General features: G+C 44.3%; 1 pseudogene; it reads right to left on the bottom strand.

The window, feature by feature from the left end:
• Window positions 1-19,772: 19,772 nt before the first annotated feature.
• LOC129136629 (small ribosomal subunit protein uS2B-like) lies at window positions 19,773-20,749 on the bottom strand (annotated as a pseudogene).
• Window positions 20,750-23,086: the final 2,337 nt, after the last annotated feature.

Below are 23,086 nucleotides of genomic sequence, written 5' to 3'. Positions count from 1 at the left end.
GGCTTGGGGTACAGTAGGACAGCGAAAATAGAACTAGAACGTTCCTAGATAGGCTTTGGATGTAGAATAAATAGAATTTGGTGATGGATTAGGTGTGGAGAGTAATGAACACATAATAAAAAAAGTGACTCCAAGGTTTCTGCCTTGATCAGTTGGGTGTTTGGTAGGATTCTCTCTCTCTCTCTCTCTCGCTCTCTCTCGCTCTCTCTCGATCTCTTGCTCTGTTGCCCAGGCTTGAGTGCAGTGGCGCCATCTCGGCTCACTGCAAGCTCCACCCCCCAGGTTCACCCCATTCTCCTGCCTCAGCCTCCTGAGTATCTGGGACTACAGGCGCCCGCCACCACGCCCGGCTAAGTTTTTGTATTTTTAGTAGAGACAGGGTTTCACCTTGTTAGTCAGTATGGTCTCGATCTCCTGACCTCGTGATCCGCCCGCCTCGGCCTCCCTCTTTCTTTTTTTTAAGAGACAGAGTCTCGCTCTGTCGCCCAGGCTGGAGTGCAGTGGCGCGATCTTGCCTCACTGCAACCTCTGCCTCCCGGGTTCAAGCAATCCTCCTGCCTCTCAGCCTCTTGAGTAGCTGGGACTACAGGCGCACACCGCCACGCCCAGCTTTTTTTTTTTTTTTTTTTTTTTTTGATTTTACTAGTGACGGGGTTTCACCGTTTTGCCCAGGCTGTTCTCGAACTGCTGAGCTCAGGTGATCTGCCCGCCTCAGCCTCCCAAAGTGCTAGGATTACAGGCGTGAGCCACCGCGCCCAGCCGGATTATTTCTTTTTATTGAAAAGACCGAGGGAGATATATTTTGGAGATGTGAAATCAGGAGTTCAATTTTGGACCTGTCAGGTTTGAAATGCTTGGGGAGCCTTCGAAGAGAGTGGGATTGAGCTCAGGGGAGATATCTGCCCTGGGGGTAAAAGTTTTGGAACCATCAACATGTAAGTAAAATCCGTAAGAATGTGTAAGATCACCTTGGGATAGATGAAAGAGAAAGAAGAGAAAGCCCTGGTAAATTTCAGCACTAATGCTGAGAAAAAAGAGGATGTCAACCACATTGTTTGGTGTGTTTGTTTGTTTACTAACAGTTTAACAATATAGATTTTTGAGATAGTTTGTTAGGGTATATATTTTGTTATATATATATCTATGGTATATATTTTGACACCATGGTAGAATTTCTCTGTATAACCTTTCAACTTACTTCTGCTTTGCACTGATATATTTTTACTGAGAGTCTCATGCCTCATACAGGCTATAGGAATGTTTGTTATTAACCCAATTATTTGTTGAGTAAGATACAACACCCCTTCCCCCTTTTGTCTGTCTCTAAATTTACCAAATGCAAAAAGAAAATCTCAAAAAACAAAGAAAGTGGAAAGCTTTTGACCGATTTTTTAAAATGAGTAGGTAGTTTAATTTCAAGTAGTCAAGAATTATGATGTCATAAACATTGTTTACATGGTTCCTTTTTGGTTTTAATATCAGTTTGCTACAATACAATGCATTTATAATTACAATTTTGTTAAGATATACTTGCTGCAAGTCAACCATTTTTCATTAAATAAAGATGTTCTTGGCCAGGCACGGTGACTCACGCCTGTAATCCCAGCACTTTGGGAGGCCAAGGCGGGCGGATCACGAGGTCAGGAGATCGAGACCATCCTGGCTAACACAGTGAAACCCCGTCTCTACTAAAAATACAAAAAAACAAAACAAAACAAAACAAAAAACTAGCCGGGCGTGGTGGTGGGCGCCTGTAGTCCCAGCTACTTGGAAGGCTGAGGCAGGAGAATGGCGTGAACCTGGGAGGCGGAGCTTGCAGTGGGCCGAGATCGCCCCACTGCACTCCGGCCTGGGCGACACAGCAAGACTGCGTCTCAAAAAAAAAAAGAAAGAAAGAAAGAAAGAAAAAGATGTTCTGAAAGAAACTCCAGGATGAGCAACTGCCTTCAAGGGCAGAGGTTTTAAGTTGCCAATAAAATAAAATAGTGACAAGTAAACACTGCGCCTCATCAAGAGGAGCAAGGCAGCTTCTGTTGTGTAGCCGATGTTCCCATTTTCAGAACGTAGATGTAGGTGAGTGAGAAGAAAGAGGATATATAAACCGTCTTCCAGCTCAAATTTGAAATTAAAAGAAAAAAAGACCTAAAAGAGGGGGCCTGCCCTCCGCCAACAAGGCAGCAAACCTTGCAGCCTGTGGGGCCTCACCATAGCACAAACCAAGCACCTTTACTTGCAGCTCTCTAAGGGCCCAGATTTGAGTTTTGACTCAGAAGAGAGAGCAGAGGTCTCTAGAAATGCCTGTTGGGTTTGAAGAATGCTGATGACATTTTTGCAACTATCCTTTATCATCTGTTTTCTGTACTTCCACCACTGGCTCCACCTTTTTCTTTCTGCAGTTCAAAATGGTTTTGTGAAATATCTCCTCCATTTCAAATCTTGGCTCTTCACCACTCAGTTTAAGAGTAGCAAACACCTTGCAGCCTGAGGTTCCACCTTGAACATGGAGAACATTCAAACACAATATGGGGAAGGAGGCGACTTGCGTGACTTTTAACATCCCCTTCATATCCTCCCACTGGGCGCATTTTGAGCGCCAGCGCTCACCACATCCGGCTGCCCCACCGCCCGCGCCCGGAGCCCCAACATTCCCAGTCCGCTCCCTTCTCTCACTTCTAGGTCAACAAATATTTTAACAGGTCCTTTTGAACAGATGTGGCCTGTAGATGTATGCAATGACCCCATCGGAAATAATTTGGGGTGAAGGGGGAAGGCGACCTTCCTCTCCAGGAGAGCCTTTATTGTATAATCTCTAGTTAATGAGCCTCTCTCTGGGCCTCAAACCGGGCGAGTTATTATCCGTGTCTGCAAGTCTGGAGAAGAGGCTAAGAAGCAAACCTCCTGGGTGTCCGGGACCACCGGCCTTAGCCTTCTCCAAGCCCAGGGCAGGGCGAGAAGAACATGGCCCGGTTCCCCTCGGGGTCTCTGGCCCGGCTGCGTAGGGGGAAAGGTGATCGATCTTGCTGGGGGCCACCGCTAGCCCATCGCTTCCTGCCGCGACCTGCCGCGGCGGCCGGAGCCCGGGAGCTTCCCATTGGCTCACGGGCCGACGCCATGCAGTCTGGGGGGGCGTGGCCGGGCGGCGGGGCGTGGCCAGGCGGTGCGGGGAACTGCGGAGAGAGGAGGGGAGGGGAGGGGAGGGGAGGGGAGGGGAGGGGCGGGGTGGGGCCGGGCGGCGGGGGCGCACACCCCAATCTCCCGAGCGCTGTGGGGGTGACTGCAGCTCCCCGCGCGCTCCCTCCTTTGGGGGGGTTTCTGGGCTCGTGACTTTTTTTTAAATAAAGAATGAGCGGATGCCCGTGACAAGTTAATAGCTCTCGCCGCGCTCTAAAGTTAAGTTGTATCTCCTTCCCGCCGCGAGTCTCCTTCCACAGACCCGCCGGAGGCTGCCGGGACGGGCGCTGCGCGGGACTGGGCGCTAGGTGCTCCCGGCTGGTTCCGGCGAGCAGCCCCCACCCCTCGCCCACGCTCGGGGTTAGAGACCCCAGCACCCCAGGCAGACGGCCCGGGCTTAGACCTCTCCACGTCGCTGTGGCGCGCGCCCCGCCAACACCCCCACCCCACGCGCAGCCCGTGTCTTCTTTACCCCCGCGCACTTAACGCAGGGCGCACGCACGCATCCCGGCCCCCTCACACTCACACTGCGTCTTCTGTCACACCCCCTGTCGCACACACACTGTTCTCTGACTCCCACCATCTCCTGTCTCACACCCACTCCAGTTTCGTGTTGAGCGGCCGCCAGTTCTCCCTCGGTCGCGCCGGCGCACGCTCGTCCCCTTCTGCCCCGGAGCCCGCCCGCGCCGCACGGTGGCCCCTTGCGCTGGCCTGATCGTGGGAACCAGGCGGGGCCCCAGCGTCCCTGCCCCTGCCCGGTCATCCATCTCCCTCCCCGTCGGCCAGCCGAGACTTCAAAGGCGCCTCCTCCGGCCGGGCCTGCCAAACCCCAACGCAGCCTGGGTATGGGCCGGGGGCGCTCCCCGGCGGGGGAGGCCGGGCCAGGGCGCGTCTGGGGCCGGCTCCGTCCTTAGTGCGGCGGCGGCGGACTCCAGAGCTGACCGCGGGGCCACCCCCGCCGCGGCCGGGCCACGCGCGGGCCACCCGGGAGCTTCTACCAGCCCAGCGAGCACGCGCCAGCGGGAGGGGGGGTGCCTCATTTTCATGGCAAGGGAAATCCGGATAAGGATGGACTCCTTTCCGAGGAGAATGGGAACGCGCTAGTCCTGGTGCCTGACCCTCTCTCCTAAAGAAAATGAGTCTCCCCTGGAGCTTAAGCCATATTTCCTTCGCCTCCTTTCCTCCTTCCCATTCGGACACCCCTAATTGACAGGCTCTAATCCTCGGATCGGAACTACTTCTGCCTGGAAGATTTGGCCGGCTTTTCCTTTTCTCTCAGCGTTCCTGCAAAGCCAATTCGTTCTGAGCTGCACTGATGGCGGGCTGAGGGAGGAGGGCTACTTCCAACTTCTGGCACCACCTGGGTGGTCGCCGTAACCGAGTGATTCCTTTACAGCTATTTATAATCCTTAACTTTATAAAGGTTCTTTTGCTTAGAAGAGTTAAAGAAGGTTTAAGTATTCTATTTTGGCACTGATGTGGGGCATAGTCACTGAATGATATTTATCTATATTCAACTAGACTATGAATTTTTTGAGCATAGTTCGCAGGCCGCAGATTCTAGCATAGGGCATGGCAAATAAATTGTAGCTGTGCAATCAATTATGTTGAATTCAAATGAACCAGCTTTTTGCATGGAGCTTTCCAAACACTTTATCATACTTAAAAATGTTATGTAAAGCTTTCCAAGAAGGAAGGAAAACAGAAGGAGAAAAAGAAAGGGAGGATGCAAGAAGGAATCCCAGAATCATTTCAGATCCTTTGAAAGAAAGAGGTTAGATTTAAATCTCAAAGCTAAACCAGACAGATCTGCATATCTGAGAACACAGAAGCCCTAAAACCAATATTAAACATCATCTCAAGTTCATAGTGTTTTCCTGGCTAACAATGCCAGCTTCTCTTAATGTAAGTCTCTAACTTTAAATTGTCCTTATTACTTTTTCTGTCGTGTCTTGAGCTATGAACACAAGGCTAGACTGGACACAGATTGTTCAAATCTAGAAATTGGCAACTTAAGATTTTTATCTGTTAGCGAGCTTTTATCCCATTTAAAGGAAAGGAAGGAGTTAGCATAACCATATTAACTGTTTAGAAAAATTGGTGGCAGTATGGAGGATTCAGTAAAGTGCCTCCAGAGTAACCCGTGGCGGGACATCAATGAGCATTAATATCCTTCTGTAGATCATCTGCAATGTAGACAAATGTTTTCATCCAACAATACATTTTTGAGACACATCCATTTTGAGACGTGTAGGGATATACCATTGAATGAATATAGCAGAATGTATTTATTCATTCTCCCATAGGGACATTTAGTAGGCCTTTTTTTTTTCTACTCAAAATAATGTAGTGACATCTTTGTGGTGGTGGTCCCCTTGTTTGCAGATGAAAGTGTTTTCTCTTACTTTTGTCCCTAGAAATGAAATTGCTGGGTTGTAGGGTTACATACTTTCATCTTTACTAGATATCAATCACCAAACTATTCTTCCAAGTGGTTGTAACAGTTTATTCTCTTAGCAGTATGTCAGCCACCTGCTTTCCCCTCATCCCCAGCAATACTTGGCATTGAGAGGTGACAGCGTGCTGGCAGTCCACACAACCCTCGCTCGCTCTCGGCAGCTCCTCTGCCTGGGCTCCCACTTTGGCTGCACTTGAGGAGCCCTTCAGCCCGCCACTGCACTGTGGGAGCCCCTTTCTGGGCTGGCCAAGGCCGGAGCCAGCTCCCTCAGCTTGCGGGGAGGTGTGGAGGGAGAGGCGCAGGGGGCAACCGGGGCTGTGCACGATGCTTGCGGGCCAGCACGAGTTCCGGGTGGGCGTGGGCTCATGGGCCCCGCACTGGGAGCAGCTGGCTGGCCCCGCAGGCCCCGGGTAGTGAGGGGCTTAGCACCTGGGCCAGCAGCTGCTGTGCTCAATGTCTCGCCGGGCCTTAGCTGCCTTCCTGCGGGGCAGGACTTAGGACCTGCAGCCCGCCATGCCTGAGCCTCCCCCACCTCCGTGGGCTCCTGTGCAGCCCGAGCCTCCCCAGCAAGTGCTGCCCCCTGCCCTACGGCGCCCAGTCCCATCGACCACCCAAAGGCTGAGGAGTGTGGGTGCACCGTGCGGGATTGGCAGGCAGCTCCACTTGTGGCCCTGTGCGGGATCCACTGGGTGAAGCCAGCTGGGCTCCTGAGTCTGGTGGGGACTTGGAGAACCTTTATGTCTAGCTAAGAGATTGTAAATACACCAATTGGCACTCTGTTTCTAGCTCAAGGTTTGTAAACACACCAATCAGCACCCTGTGTCTAGCTCAGGGTTTGCGAATGCACCAATGGACACTCTATCTAGCTACTCTGGTGGGGACTTAGAGAACCTTTATGTCTAGCTAAGGGATTGTGAATACACCAATCAGCACTTTGTATCTAGTTTAAGGTTTGTAAACACACCAATCAGAACCCTGTGTCTAGCTCAGGGTTTGTGAATGCACCAATCGACACTGTATCTAGCTACTCTGGTGGGGACTTGGAGAATCTTTATGTCTAGCTAAGGGATTGTGAATACACCAATCAGCATTCTGTATCTAGCTCAAGGTTTGTAAACACACCAGTCAGCACCCTGTGTCTAGCTCAGGGTTTGTGAATGCACCAATCCACACTCTGTATCTAGCTACTCTGGTGGGGACTTGGAGAACCTTCGTGTTGACACTCTGTATCTAGCTAATCTAGTGGGGATGTGGAGAACCTTTGTGTCTAGCTCAGGGATTGTAAACGCACCAATCAGCACCTTGTCAAAACAGACCGCTCCGCTCTCTGTAAAATGGACCAATCAACAGGATGTGGGTGGGGCCAGATAAGAAAATAAAAGCAGGCTGCCCCAGCCGGCAGTGGCAACCCGCTGGTGTCCCGTTCAACACTGTGGAAGCTTTGTTCTTTCGCTCTTTGCCATAACTCTTGCTGTTGCTCACTCTGTAGGTCCACATTGCCTTTATGAGCTGTAATACTCACTGCGAAGGTCTGCAGCTTCACTCCTGAAGCCAGCGAGACCACGAACCCACCGGGAGAAATGAACAACTCCACACGCGCGGCCTTAAGAGCTGTAACACTCACGGCAAAGGTCCGCAGCTTCACTCCTGAGCTAGCGAGACCACGAACCCACCAGAAGGAAGAAACTCCGAACACATCCGAACATCAGAAGGAACAAACTCCAGACGCGCCACCTTAAGAGCTGTAACACTCACCGCGAGGGTCCGCGGCTTCATTCTTGAAGTCAGTGAGACGAAAAACCCACCAATTCCGGACACAGTATTAGCCGACTTTCCCATTTTCCCCCAGTTTCATGAATATGAAGTGGATGGTACATAACTGTAATTTACTCTATCCTAGAATTTTACCTTTTCCCTGAATTTTGCTTATTCAAGGCTTTTAAAATTCTCTAAACCAGTATTGTTCAATAGAACTTTCTTGCCAGGGTGGAAATGTTCTCCCTTTAATGGGTTTCTTTCCACTTTAGTGAGTCCTCTAAACTGCCATCAATTTTCCTACAAAGGAAATCTGATCATGTCAACTAAACTTTAAAATGTGACAAAACTGGAAAAAGTTTAGATTATCTGTGGTTTATTTATTGCCTACAGGCTGCACCAAATTATAAAGCTTGGACCACAAGGGTTTTATATCCAGCTCTGCTCTGTATTTCCACCTTTATCTCCAGGCTCTGAATCCCACATGCTCTGTGCTGAACTTCTTACTCAAAAAACACCATATCCCAGCTCTCTGAACCTTGTACTTGCAGGCCTCTCTCCTTGGTTTGCATTTTTTCTTCCCTCACTTGCTACTCATGCTTCTTTCCTAGCATGCCTCCTCTACCAGAATGAGCTTCATGGGGATGAAAGACTTTTCTTATTCATTTTTGTATCCCTAGTATCCACCCTGGTGCAAGCAAAATAGCTGGGGTGCAATATTTGTTGAACGCGTGCATGAATCCATGAGTGAGCGAAGTGTACTACCAAAAAAACTGGCTGAAGGAGAAAAATATAGAATACAGTAAATAACTCTAAAACAACAGCCTTCTATCAACCATAGGCTATAGGTAATTCAAAATAGGTAATTCTTATATTAAACTGTATTCTTTTCCACTGACCTTTTAATTTATTATGGGTTAGTATTATTCCTCCTAGTTAACAAAGAAAAACTTTCCCAAAACCTGTCACTGAAGAATGCTTCAGCTACAAGAAGCAGAGAAACAAAATCAAAAGAACAAGCACGTAAAACCTGATGACCAGTAGCTTAAACAAACATTTTTTTTTTCCAATTCATAAGAAGCCTGAGGAGACTGCAACTGGGACAGACTGTGGCATCTCTGCTAAGCTCTGACCTTTTCCTTCCTGTCACAGAGCTGCTGCTGCTCCTGACAGATCCATATTGAATGAAGAGGAGAAAGAAGGAACAATGCCAGCTTGACTATCCCTTATGAAAGCAAAAATGTTCCCACAACACCCCATTACAGCAGACTTCTTATAATTTTATTGGCCAGAATTGGGTAAATGGCCACTCCTAGCATCCAAGGAGGTACAGATGACCTTCACAGTTATGAGCCAATGAATGGGACGCATTGCCAGCACAAGGCAAAGAGGGTTTTGTTAGTGAGGAAGAAAGGCTAATAGTGGATAGTTAGCAAAGCATCTTCCATAAAACATGACCCAGCATTTAAAACGTTAAAACCAAATATCTGGTCTAATCTCATGTTTTAGCCACTCCCATTCCACCTCCCAGAAGGCATAGAGGCCTGAAGACTTAAAATGTCCCAAGATGTACTATAGGACTTTCGGGCTTTTGACTTGCAGACCCTGTTTCCCTTTAATAAGAAGAAAAAAAAAAAAATAGGGGGTGGGGGAACTAAAAATAGGCATAGTGAAAAGGAGGAATTATAAAATTGGATTCAAGAAGTTGCCTCTATACCAGGGCTGCTACTTCAGATTGCTTGAATTGGGTCCTTCTTACTGTGACCCACTGCTCACAGAACTGGACATTCAGCGTTTACCTTTCTAAGACATCACAGTGCACACAAATCAAGGAGACAGACAGCAATGCTGCAGCAGGGCAGGAGGAACATGGAATTAGGCTGAAGGGTAAACATCAGGGTTCACCATCGAACTATCTATTTATTTCAAGTGCCGTGACTGGATCCCCGAATGCAAAATATTTGGGTCAGATCCTGGAGTAAATAAGGCATTAACTGGCAGCAGCTTAGATGACTAAAGTGGAGAGAAATGTATGAAAGGTAGATTATAAATACACTATATCCTTTTTGTATGTTGCTGACAGTGCTGGCAAGGTAATACAATTTTAGGATAATGAAAAGGGATAAAATAAGAACATTATTTCTTGATAATTTCCAAGAAGATATGAACCACTTGTTGTATATATGTCCCATATGCCTCACGTGAACTTCCTACCTTTTCAGTTTCTCCAAATTTTATCTCCTTTTTAAGTCTCTGCAATTTACTACTACAACTCATTTGTTCATTCATCTTTTAACAAGTAACTCAAGTTCCATTTGAGCAAGTTCCTAGCACCATAAACAAACCAACTCTGGAGAGTGAATTTGGAAGAATGGAGGACACTGTCTGCTGTAAATAGTGTTACGGACTGCATGTTTGTAATCTCCCAAAATTCATATGTTGAAACTTTAGCCCCCAGAGGAATGGTAGTAAGACATGGTGTCTTTGGCAGGTAATTAGGTTTAAATGAGATCATGAAGGTGGAGTCCTCATAATAGGATTAGTATACTTATAAGGAGAGAAACAGACTAGCACTTGCAATCTCTGCCATGTGAGGACACAGCAAAAATACGTCTGTCTGCAAACCAGGAAGAAGGGACTCACCAAGAACCCAACCATGAAGCACCCTGATCTTGAACTTCCAGCCTCTAGAACTGTGAGAAGTAAATATTTGTTGTTTAAGCCACCCAGTCTATGGTATTTTTGTTATAGCAGCCCCGATTGACTAAAATAAATAGGGATTTTAAAAAAAATGGCTACATTTGCTTATGAATGAATTGATAATTACTTTCCCTCCATATTTTCAATTGTATGTTATTTATTTATTTATTTATTTATTTTTGAGATAGATATTTTTCCTCCCTTTGTTGCCCAGGCAGTTCTCAAACTTCTGGGCTTAAGTGATCCTCCCACCTCTCAAATGTACTTTAGAATAAGCATATAGTCAACTTTAAAGGAAGACGACTTGTTCCAGTCTCCCTACAACTGATCATGCAAATTGTCTCCCATGTAAAGGAGTTCAAGACAAGCCTGGCCAACATGGTGAAACCCTGTCTCTACTAAAAAAAATACAAAAAATTAGCTGGGCAAGGTGGCAGGTGCCTGTAATCCCAGTTACTCAGGAGGCTGAAGCAGGAGAATTGCTTTGAACCCAGGAGGCAGAGGTTGCAGTGAGCTGAGATTGCGCTGCTGCACTCCAGCCTGGGCAACAAGAGTGAAACTCCATCTCAAAAAAAAAAAAAAAAAAAATTACTAAGCATTCAAAGTATACAAAGAAGGAAAGTGTGACCCATAATCAAAGAAAAATAAGTAGTCAATAGAAGTAAATATTGAGATGACACAGATGTTAGAATTAGATGACAGTGACTTTGTAGCAGCTATTAAAAATACATTCAAGGACTTCAGGAAATGATAGACGTAATGAGTGAATAGATGGGAATTTTCAACAGAGAATTGGTAATAAGTAAAGAAACAAATGGAAGTTCTAGAACTGAAAACTGTAATATCTGAAATGAAACATTCATTGGATGGGCTTAACAGCAAATTGGAGACTACAGAACAGAGGTCCAGATCAATAGAAGTTATTTATTCTGTAATACGAAAAGAAACAACAATTTTTTTAAAAATGAACAAGGGTTCTATGAGTACTAGCAAAATGCCAAGCAGCATAACATATATGTTGGAGTGTCAGAAAGAGAAAAGAAAAAGAATGGAGCAGAAAAAAATATTTGAGAAAAATAATAACCCAGATTTTCCCAAATTTGGTTAAAAAAAACATGAAAGCAAACCTCTAAAATTGACTAAAAAATCCAAAAAGGTCTGCAAACCACAAACAAGATAAATACCAGCAAAACCACATTTTAGCACATCATAGTCAAACTGCTAAAAACCAAAGATAAAGAGAAAAGTCCGTAAACAGAGGAAAAAAGAAAAATTATACACAGGAGAATGATGATACAAACCATGGCTGACCTCTCATCAGATACAATGGAGGCTGAAAATGAGTAGAGATTACTTTTATAAAGTGGAGAATAGAGGAAATGAGTGAGGAAAAGGAAGAAAATAAGAACAATGGTGGGCAACAAAACAGGAAGCAAACTTCTAAGATCCTGGAAGTGGATTTGAGGGTGCCTTGTAGAAGCAACGTGGTGGCTCTGTCTAACCTAGAGAATATAAATGAAGTATCACATATGAAACCCTACCTCAAGGATCTTACAGTGTCACTATAGTGTTTGATTAGGTGTAATAAGATCAAAGAAAGAAGGGACAGAGATAAGCTGGAGGCTTCCATAGGGAAAGCTGAAAGGGAGATAGGTTGGAGGAGAGATAAAAGTATGCTTGAAGAGGAATCAGATCTGCATAGAGGTGACACACCAGAACAGGGGACCAGCACTAGCAAAGGTGGCAGAATGGGCATAATATTATCAGGAACCTGACCCACATGGAAGTGGGCAGGTAGGAGGCAGTGAAAAGGGTAGGGACGATCATGACTTTTTTTTTTTTCTTTAATTGAGATGGAGTCTCACTCCATTGCCCAGGCTGGAGTGCAGTGGCACGATCTCGGCCCACTGCAACCTTCCCCTCCCTAGTTCAAGGGATCCTCTCACTTCAGCCTCCTAAGTAGCTGGGACTACAAGGATGCACGCCACCATGGCCAGCTAATTTTTCTATTTTTGGTAGAGATGGGTTTTCACCATGTTGGCCAGGCTGGTCTTGAACCCCTGACCTCAAGTGATCCGCCCACCTTGGCCTCCTAAAGTGCTGGGATTACAGGCATGGGCCACTGCACCCGGCCCCTTATTTTCTTCTATATCTTTATGGATTATCTGTGTGGGGCTGTAGGTAATATAGGATCCGGATTAAATGTTGCTGCTCTGAAGTCAGGTTGCCTGGGTTCAAAGCCTCTCTTGGCCATTTACTAGCAAGCTGCTGGAAGAAGTTACTTAACCTCTGGAGTTTTTCAGTTTCTTTACTTGTAAATAGGTAATAAAACTGTGTCATAGAGGTGTAGTGAGAATTGGATATAAAAAATGTATGTAACACTCTTAGAACCATGTCTGGAATATAGTAAATGTTCAGTATACTGAACATTTGCTGTTATTTTTAAATTGGGTTCTCAATAAATATTTGTTGACTTATTATTGGAGGGATTGGTGGTATCAGCTGAAGCAAAGTGGTTGTTTCAAAGAAGGGCAAAAATACATTTAAGTCACCTGTGATATAGGAAAGTCAACCCACAAAAAAGGAAGCTACATCTGAAGTAGTCTTGTCACCTGTCATCAGTTGTCTTCGGATGGTGTAAATGAGACATGCAAAGCAACAACATTTCATTGGAGGAGAAGGTTGAATGTGCTGATTTCAGGAGAGAAAATCCTTAAAGAAGGGAGGCCTTAAACTTGTCTGCAACCAGGTCATGTGATTTTTTAACATCATCTGAAATATGCCTATATAAGCCCAGATTTATTGCTTAGCAGAGTCACCTCTAAGGAAAAAAATAAACTCTCACAGTCTGTGCAAATAAGACATTTATTTATTTAGGAGATGGGGTCTTGCACTGTCAACCAGACTGGATTGCAATGGCACCATCACAGCTCAGTGCAGCCTGGGCCTCTTGAGCTCAAGGGATCCTCCTGCTTCAGCCTCTGGAGTAGCTAGGAGCACAGTTATGTGCCACCACACCCAGCTACTTTTTAAAATTTTTTGTAGAGATATTATCTCCCTCTATTGCCCAGGCTGGTCTCAAACTCCTGGGCTCAAGCAATCCTCCCACCTTGGCCTCACAAAGTGTTGGGATTATAGGTGGGAACCATTGTGCACAGTCTCAAATGAAGACTTGAAAACTAAAATCAGGCTGGGTGCGGGTGGCTCACACCTCTAATCCCAGCACCTTGGGAGGCCGAGGCAGGTGGATCACCTGAGGTCAGGAGTTTGAGACCAGCCTGGCCAATGTGGCTAAACCCTGTCCCTACGAAAAGTACAAAAAAATTAGCCAGGTGTGGTGGTGTGCACTTGTAGTCCCAGCTACTTGGGAGGCTGAGGCAGAAGACTCGCTTGCACCTGGGAGGTGGAGGTTGCAGGGAGATGAGATTTCCCCATTGCACTCCAGCCTGGGCGACAGCGAGACTCCGTCTCAAAAAAAAAGAAAAAGAAAATCACGGTACCTCTTGATTTACCAACCGCTATAAGAAATTGCTGTTTTCCTCACAGAGCCATAGTCAGTACAGAAGAAGAAAAGTGGCTCAAGTTTCATATACTCTTTTTTTTTTTTTAGATAGAGTCTCTGTCCCCCGGCTGGAGTGTGCAGTGGTGCGATCTCGGCTCACTGCAACCTCTGCCTCCCGGAATCAAGTGATTCTTCTGCCTCAGCCTCCCAAGTAGCTGGGATTACAGGCATGTGCCACCACACCCGGCTAATTTTTGTATTTTTTAGTAGAGACGGATTTCGCCATGTTGGCCGGCCTGGTCTCGAACTCCTGATCTCAAATGATATGCCTGCCTTGGCCTTCCAAAGTGCTGGGATACAGGCATGAGCCATGGCACCAGCCCAATTTCATACACTTTTTTGGGAGACAACAAATATCCCCCCTTGAATAAATATTTTCTAATCATAGGCTTCATGTGAAAGTTCAAAGGACTTTCTACCCCTCACAATTGCAGGATTCACTCATCTTCAAGCTCCGCATTGTTAGTAGTAGTCTCTCCAAAGCAGTGTCCTTCTGGATGAACTTAACGGATGATTTTAGCAAAGATCTCTATGCTAAAATCCATGACATCCACCATCCAAAGAAGAACTTGAACCAGGGAAGAGCGCTTGTCTCTCAAGTGATCGCCATATTATATTAATAGAAAGATTAGCTTGTACTTTTGACTTTTGAGCTGCTACATATGTCCAGTCGATGGAAATCCATCCAGCTACAAGGCGTTTTTACCTCTTTTATTTATTTATTTTTTTTTTTGAGACAGAGTCTCTCTCTGTTGCCCAGGCTGGAGTGCAGTGATGTGATCTCGGCTCAAGGCAATTTCCACCTCCCGGGTTCAAGCGATTCTTCTGCCTCAGCCTCCCAAGTAGCTGGGACTACAGGCACGTGCCACCACATCCAGCTAATTTTTGTATTTTTAGTAGAGATGGGGTTTCACCATGTTGCCTAGGCTGGTCTCGAACTCCTGACCTTGTGATCCATCCACCTCAACCTCCCAAAGTGCTGGGATTACAGGCATGAGCCAATACGCCCGACTGTTTTTACCTCTTTTCCACATATTTATCCTTCTACATAGAAATTCATGGTCAGGAAATACCAGAATTTTGGGTACATTCTGGAAGTGCCACAACTGACATGAAAGGTAAATTACATGAAAGGTAAATTCACAACATGAAAGGTAAATTAAAATGTCTACATATTTGGGAAAGATGAGATTCTGGGACTTCATGAAGTCTGGAGTGAATAGAAAATTTTGGGACCTAAAAGTTTAACTTACTCCCCCTGTCATTCTATTAGCTGAATGGGCATTTAAGTCATTCCAAGGTTTTGAGGACTGATTCTATTTCTGAGGCCATGTAAATAAGAACTAAGTTTTATACTTATTTGGTGTAATGGTTGGAGACAAAGGAAATAAAGGAAACCAACATCAAATCATCAATTTCCATAAGACTTGGAAGACAGACAAGGTGCATTTTACAAATAAATACACCTCACCACTCAGAGTTCAATCTAGGGGAAATCTTTTACCAATGTCTTTCAAGCCTCCTCCAGCAGAACTGTTGGCTCTGAAATTTTTGTCAGGTACAGGAGAAAAGAAGTGGCTAACAAACAAATACTTCCAATAGGTGTAATGACCTAGTCAGGGCTGCTGTTTTTCTTAGCCTTGAAACTAAATAGATGGAATACTTTTGACTAAAATGCATCCACATCATGTAGAAAAAAGAAAAAGCCAATCCAACAAAGTTCTGGTGAAACACACTACCTGAAAAAATTCTGCATTATCAAGAGTTGAATGTATTATCTGGGTTATCAAGAATTGAATTGAATCCAATTCTCGGATTGTAGACTGAAATTTTCTGACATCTGGCCACAGGACTTTGCTTTGTTGATGCCTTGGCAAAATTAGTTCTCCTCTCATTCTCAAGGCATCACCTGGGATTAGTTGGACCCAAAAGTCTAAATGATGCCATTTGGATCATATCATCATGGGGGAGCACCACTGAGATGAGCCAGACTGGTGTTGGAACCACACTCATTTGCTAATTCTCTTCTTTTTTCTCTTAGCACTTAGGAGATCTGGCCATCTTACCTTCTCTATAGTGTTTGGATAGAAACATCTCTAGGTAGTGCTGTCCCAGGAATTCTGTCCTCACCCTTTCAGCATCAAGTGCAGATGAACCCAACACATGTGTGAGAGATATAGTGGCAGAGTTATTGAGAAACAAAAACACTTTCTGCAGACCACCCTACATCTGAGATGGCAACACCACGCTTCCCCTTGAAAGCTGGTTGGCATGGAACTTTTATTTTGCTGTGAAACATCTAAACTGCCCCTCCTTTTGGGCATGTCACAGCTGCTGTGATTTTGATTTGGAGGGTTTGATATGTTTATGAACTCTTTGTGCTTTCTGTAATGGCTTGAATCTACTTTAACAGCTGGATTTCCAGAGACAAGCTGTGGCAATGTCCCTCTTCTCCCTAATACATATATAACCTATGCTTTATTGAAGATCTTAATCATCACTTTCTTACACAGGCAAACTTCTCACTTTCAGGGCTTATGTAAAACACAAAGTATTCGTCTTTATGTAAAATGATGTCAGGCATCCGAGGCTTTAGTAGATTTCTGCAATGCTTTGGTGGTGGGTGGGTGTGTGTGTGCTGTGAGACCAGCTTTTAAATCCTTAAGGTAAGACTTTTAATGAGAACCAACTGTCAAAGGAGCTCATTTTCAGAATTTGTACCACAACTTTATTTTGAAAACACAAGTTTTGCTAGAACTGGTTAGTTTTGAGCGGGCTTAGGGAAAGGGGGCTGTTTTAAGTGTCTGAGCAGAATTGAAAAATAAGTGGACCCTCAAAAAGAGAAAGGACATGCTCTTTCTAGGGAAGAAACAGGAGAACTTTCAGCCATCCCACTAGGCCAGTGTTTTCCCAGCTCTGCAGCACTCTTGTAAATTTGTAAATTTGCCACAGCTCACTTGTAAATTTGCCAGGGTGGCAGGGACACATGATTCTTAGCTGGGAGGCATGCCAGCTATCAGACGCCCCCAACTCTCAGGAGGGAGAAGGGGGCGGGTGCCCAGAGACCACCCTGGGTTATGTTTATTTTGGGGGATACTTGCTGGTACTGATAGCAAATCTCCCTAGACGGATGCAGCTCACAGTGGAATGTCCTGTTGAGAATTCCTCAACTCCCTGGTATCAGACCTAGCACCTTATAAAGTAAATCCTTACATTATAACAAAGGTAAGTCCAGCCTTTCCTATCTGGTCTTATATGTCACCTGATCTTTCAGGTTATTCTGTGCTTGACTCTGTCTCACCAGAAACCCCTTGTTTATTCTAAGCAGACAGAAACCCATAGTTCTTACTCATTTTATCGATTCTCCCTCACTGTTCTCAAATCCCTTTCATTCCTTTTCGTTCCTGGTTACCTCATTGTCCCTTGACCTCCAAAGAATCATCTCACACCCACAAGCCAGACAGATTAATATCCCTGTTTCCCAAGGTGTGTGTTTGGTCTGGCTCCAGCTGACCACTGGGATTTTGAGCCACAACACTATCGTTGAGAGGAAACTCCCTCCCTTTTTATACTAAATGTAGGCATTCTCCTGACCCTTAATCTAGCCTGAAAAAAAAAAAATCTATCTATCTTCCCAAACATTTCTGAGGGGGAACTTAATGCTCTCTTATCATCCACAAACTTCTCTTGAACCTTTGAGCTCCAAAAGAGAGTATAGATGCCATCTTAGAGATTAGGAATGTTTTGCAGTGTATTTTTAGGGAATTTTAAATCAATAAATCTCAACGTGGGTGATTCAACCAATGGATTTACGCAACTCAGGCATGGATGAGTTCAGTAAATCCTGTCTCATTGCCAAGCCCACTGAACTCACCACCTGAGTTCCACAGCAGGCACTCAGAAGAGCAAATTATTCAGCAGTGGTGAAGAAAGATGGGCTTGGGGATAAAGGAAGGTCAAGGAGTGTTTTGTTCTCTTGTGGTAAGAAACGAAGGGAAGGAGAGGAAAAACAGTTCTAGAATAGCCTACTAGCACAACCTTTGCTTTAGAGATGCTGTTTCAGCTGTCATCGTTTCATTGGGCTTATTTCTCCACCATTTTTGAAGAATAAGCAGGAGTTATGTGTTTCTTGTTATTGTTGGTCGCTGTAGTTTGTAAGATTCAGGATGGCTTCCAAAGAAAAAGTCGTATGAACATATTATAAGTTAGTTTTTCTGGCCTTTATGATGCTACAGAATCACATGCATGTCATGACATTCACCACATTTATGACTTTTATTTGGAGAAACACTGGAAATGAACAGTAGCAATGTATCTGCGTAGGGAGAATTCAATGTCAAAATCCCTAGGGAAGGCTTCCCTCTATGTCCTCTTATTCATTCCTCCCTCCTTCCCTTCCTCCTTCTTCTCTTCCCTTCCTTTCTTTTGCTTGAGTGAACCAGGGGAAACCATTCATCTGGAAGCCTCCAAATGTAGAATTTAAAAAAATTTAGTCCTTGGCAGATCCTTGCAAAGTTTCAGAACAACTGGCCATTTACATGCATACATACACGCATGTGCACATTGCAACGAGCCCACTCATCACTTAAAACTATACTGGGATTTAAAACAATGTTTAGATGCTTTAATTAGATAGCAAATTTTTGGTTTGTGTTGGATCTCTTATTTTGTTGGCTAGGTAGTTCGGGGTGCGGTGGTGACAGAAGTTTAAGAAACGGAGCAGAGAGGTGAGGGCAAACTAGCCAGAATCTTCCTTTCTCTAGGCCCTTGTGCTAATTCTTACATTTTGTGATTGTGGCATGTTTGCTCTGCTCTGAGTACAGAACCCCAGCATATGTCCAACTGTCTGCACAAGTGGGAGAAAGGAGGTCTTTTACGTGACTAGTGTTGACAGCAATGCTGTTAATTAATGTAGCCATAGCAAACTATTCATCAAATTTATGTCTGCACATGGCTTTCTTTACCTTAAATTCAGGCACTTGTTTTACCTTCCCTACATCTATTTTAGTCAAGTAGCCAAGTCACCTGAAAAAATCCATAGACTTTTGAAACCCTACATTCAAGATTAATGTCAGATCAAAGGAGATGAAACACATGCACTTTTTTTCTAAACACAGAATGCAAACAGTCAAACTGAGAAGGTTCTCAGTCTTCTTGTTTCCAAATGAATCATCCATTTCATGGTTGATTGTACTTCCCAAGGTGGCTGCAGTAGATCTCTTATCATACATACTCTTCTTACAACTTGATGTTGACACTCTTCTCATAAACCTGAGAGGGCCTTTGACTACAGTGGAAGTGACACTATGTGACTTCTAAGGCTAGGCCATAAAGAAAGATCTAGTTTCAACCTGGCTGTCTTAAGACAGTTGCTCTAAGGACCCTGTCACCATGCTGTGAGGAAGCCAAGCAACCACAGAGAGAGACCACATGTAGGTGTTCCAGCTGACCACCCCAGCTGTGGTCCCTCTGGTCAGCTGATATCACTTACCACTCCTGGAGCCTGGAGTCATCTGAAGGTTACTGTGTGTGAGTAACCATCAAATGACTCTAGGCTCCAGAAGTCATCCTCAGCATCTGAGCTGAGCTGTCCCTGCTGAGCCTTGCCCAAATTGCAGATCTGTGTGATAGAGAAAAAGATTTATCATAAGCCACTAAGTTTTGGATTTTTCTTATTCACCAATAGGTAATTCCAACCCTGAGTTCTCCCCTTCTACTGGGAGTTTGCTGTTGGTCCTAATAATTTCATATGTTTAAACATCCACTTTTAAAGAAACCATCTAAACTGGGATCTGGAGTTCCTAAGATTTAGCCACAAGAAAAAGTAAAAATTCCCTGCAAAATGAGTGCTGTGAACTAAGAAAAAAGAAGTTAAGATCTAATGGAGCTATCATTAATAATTCAGGAACAGTTACCATTCCTGGGTACCAACAGTACTCTATCATCTATTACATTAGAGCTGAGATAAATTGGAAAATGCTTCTTGACAGAGCAAGTTGTTTTCAAAAGATCAGAAAACGAGAAATCTAAAGAAAGAAGGATGGAAAGAGCAACAATGTGATATGAGCTATGCCATGGACTTAGGATGACTCTGGTCTTTGCATCACAGAATTTTATTTTTTATTTTTTAGAAACTGATGTTTATTTTCTGTCAACCTTATTTTCATGTTGCTTAAGAGTCCGTGCAAGAACAGCTTAAGACCATTCAGTGGTTGCTCCTACCCATTCAGTGGCCTGAGCAGTGGAGCTGTGGACCAGTCTTCCATGGCAGGCTGAGCATTCCAGTCTTCAGTAGAAACTGCTGAATAGGCACAGAGGGCACCTGCATGCCTTCAGACCAGTCTGCAACTTCAGGCTGAGTAACAGTGAACTCAGGAGCTGAAACAGTCCATTTACCCTGAAATTCCTTCTTGGTCACAGCCTTTTCAGCAGCAGCCTGCTCTTCTTTTTCAGTCTCTTCAGGATCTCTGTAGAAGTAGAGATTAGACATTACCTCCCATGGGTGTTGCAGGAAATGGTGCCACGCATGTGCAGAACTTCCCAGGCCAGCATCTACCACATCTGACCCACTGAGGGAGCTCCCTTGTTGTTGCATGTGATGGCAATGTCCAATGGCACAGAGGAGAATCTGTGTTGCATAAAGCAATGGCAGGTGGGTTAACACAAGATGCCTCTGTGAGAGACTGGTGGTGAGCCCTGGGGTCACAAACCACAAGAAGCCGTGGCTCCCAGTAGGCTGCCTGGATCTGGTTAGGAAGGTTCCAGGAGTGAAGTGGCCAGCAATTGGAGTGGCTCCAGTGGCAGCAGCAAACTTCAGCATAGCCTTCTGGCCAGTATTCCTGGAGGATATGACACTGACATCAGCAGAGTTTTCAATGACAACAATGGCATGACCTGCCAGCAGAAGCTTCTCCCAGGTCCTCTTCAGATTTATGCTGTAGATGCCATCACTTTCCTTTTATAGATGTACTGTTCCATTTGGAAGTCAATTTGGTGCCACCTAATTGGGTTCCCACTGCAAGGAGTTTAAGGACATCCTCCTCCTTCGTTTGCAGGACATCAAGGGCTCCAGACATTGTGAAAGTTTCTCTTTAAGTCATGACAGGAATCTGAAATTAAGAACAACGCCGTATGGACCCCACTGTAGGTAGTGCAGAAACACTGCCTCACAGAATTTTAGAACCTCAAGATTGTAAGAGATCAGCTAGTTTGGGTCTGATTAACCTCTCTTGTCAAATCCCTGAGTCCCATCTGCAAAGAAAAGCTATCATCTAGTTTCTGTTTAAATATCTCTGATGTCAGAGAGAATCCTCTTAATTTCTCAAAGAATTTAGGTGTTAAAGGATTCTTCCTTAGGTTAAGCTAAAACCATTCTCCCTTCAATTTTAACATTTGGTTTTATTGTGAAGTTGTATCTTTTGCAAGAGGTTTGGTTCTAAAGCCACATGAGGCAGCAATTGAATATGGCCAAACATGGTCTTGAAAGTTCCTCAGGAAAGCAACCCAACCATTATTAGCCTATGAGTTGTTAGCCAGCATTCCTGCCCATGTTGGAACTGATTACTGTTTCTTTGGTTGAAAAGCAGAAAATGTAGTTGGTTTGCATAATGGTGATGGAGGCATTTTAAAAAATATGAATTTTACAAAGCTAGAATTACACTCATACTGGGGAGATACTTATGCTAAGAGAGGCAAAATGGACCTGAGATGGGAGAGTTCATACTTTCTGCTTCCTGCTCATTCTGGGGCACATATACACTCATTAAGCAGAATGGCTGAAGGAGCCACCCACACTACTTACTTGTATTTTTCTCTAAAAATAAGATTATTTTTGCAGAGCTCATCTGATTGAATGCGTGTCCATTAAACACACTTACGACATATACCACTGTAGGCCTGTCCTTTAAAGCTACATACAGCAAGTCTCATGTCGTCTCCAGGAAAGCGTTTTGAAGACAGTGATTAGAATTCTTGAGACAGCTCCACACGAAGCACCATCATTCCTTCAAATGTTTCTCATAGAACATCGTTTCGAGCCCCTACTCACTTGTATTTCTCCTCAGAACAGAGCTGAACATGTGCCCCTAAGTATAAATTCCTGGACTGTTCAGACTGTGCACATGGGATCAGGTCAGCATGGAATAGAGGAGATGGACACGTCTTTCCTTCTGAATTCTGACTTCCCTTACACCAGCCAAAAATTGCATTTGAATTTTGGCAACTAAATCCTATTGTTGTATTATAGTTACCAAAATCCCAAGTGCTTTTAAAAGTTATGAACTATTTAAACGTGCAGAAAATGATATAGCAGGCATCCACGAACTCATCACCAAGATTAACATGTTAACAGCTTTGCCTTATTTACCTCGGATTACTAAATCTTTCTTTACATGTGCTTTTCTTTGCCCGGTTCTCCCGTATACTGTATTTCTGCACCCATCTAATCACCCTGCCAAGAGTTATGGATTCAGCATTATTTCTTAAATTCCTACTGTGTCCTATTTGGGGTCTTGATTTTGCTATTTAAATGCGTTGTGTATTATCTCAGACTCATATTCACAGTTTTCATTAGGGACCCTGTACACACAAGTTTTTTTTAACAAAAATGAATGGGACAGGTTGATGACAGAGCCCCGGGATCCGCCACTAATGACATCCTCTAAACTGGCTGAAGCATTATTTCATCTCTGTGACCTTCTTGTGCCTTTGTTTATGTCATTTCTTTCTCCTGGAATGGCTTCTTGCTTCCTTCTTCCATCTGACCAACTTACATTACTTAACCCCTTGAGGTTCAGTGTCAGCTGTTCCAGGAACCCTTCCCTGATCATTATCTGCTAGGTGAGGTACTCTACCTTTGCATTTCTTTAGGGTAGCACCTCTGCTCTACAGTCTTCATTGGCTATCCTGTCTATCTTCCCATCTCATATTTAAGTCCTTTAAGGGAAAAAATATCATTATGTTTTCCTTTATATTCTTAACCCTTATCAATGTGCCAGAACTTCAAAAGTACCAGATCATATTAGATGCTCAAAAATGCTTGTTAAATAAATATACAAGAATAAAACAATTTAGCCAAATCTTTCTTCCTTCCATTACTGGGATACTTTCCACAATATCTCTGATAGATCATCACTTCCATCATGGAGAATTTGCTACCTAACAGGACAGCCAATTCTCTATTTGAATGGCTCTGGATTTTGAAAGTCTCCAATTAAGCCCCGAATAGGTTTCCTATAACAACACTGTAAGTTCTCATTATAAATAAGTCAAGTCTCTTTTCTGAATGTCAAAGATTCTTATGTGGTATTCCTTGGGTAACTAAGTAGTTTTTAGTGAATATGTTTTATACACAGCAGGCAGAGCTGGAGAAATTATTTCGGTGTTCAGAATTGAGGCACTTTCTGGGGCATCCCATTAAGGATTTCTACCCTGAATTCTTT

Source organism: Pan troglodytes, chromosome 10, assembly GCF_028858775.2.
Source record: "Pan troglodytes isolate AG18354 chromosome 10, NHGRI_mPanTro3-v2.0_pri, whole genome shotgun sequence".
In the NCBI taxonomy this organism is placed as follows: domain Eukaryota; kingdom Metazoa; phylum Chordata; class Mammalia; order Primates; family Hominidae; genus Pan; species Pan troglodytes.
Note: the sequence above shows the minus strand (reverse complement) of the source record. Positions and strands in the feature narration are given on the sequence as shown.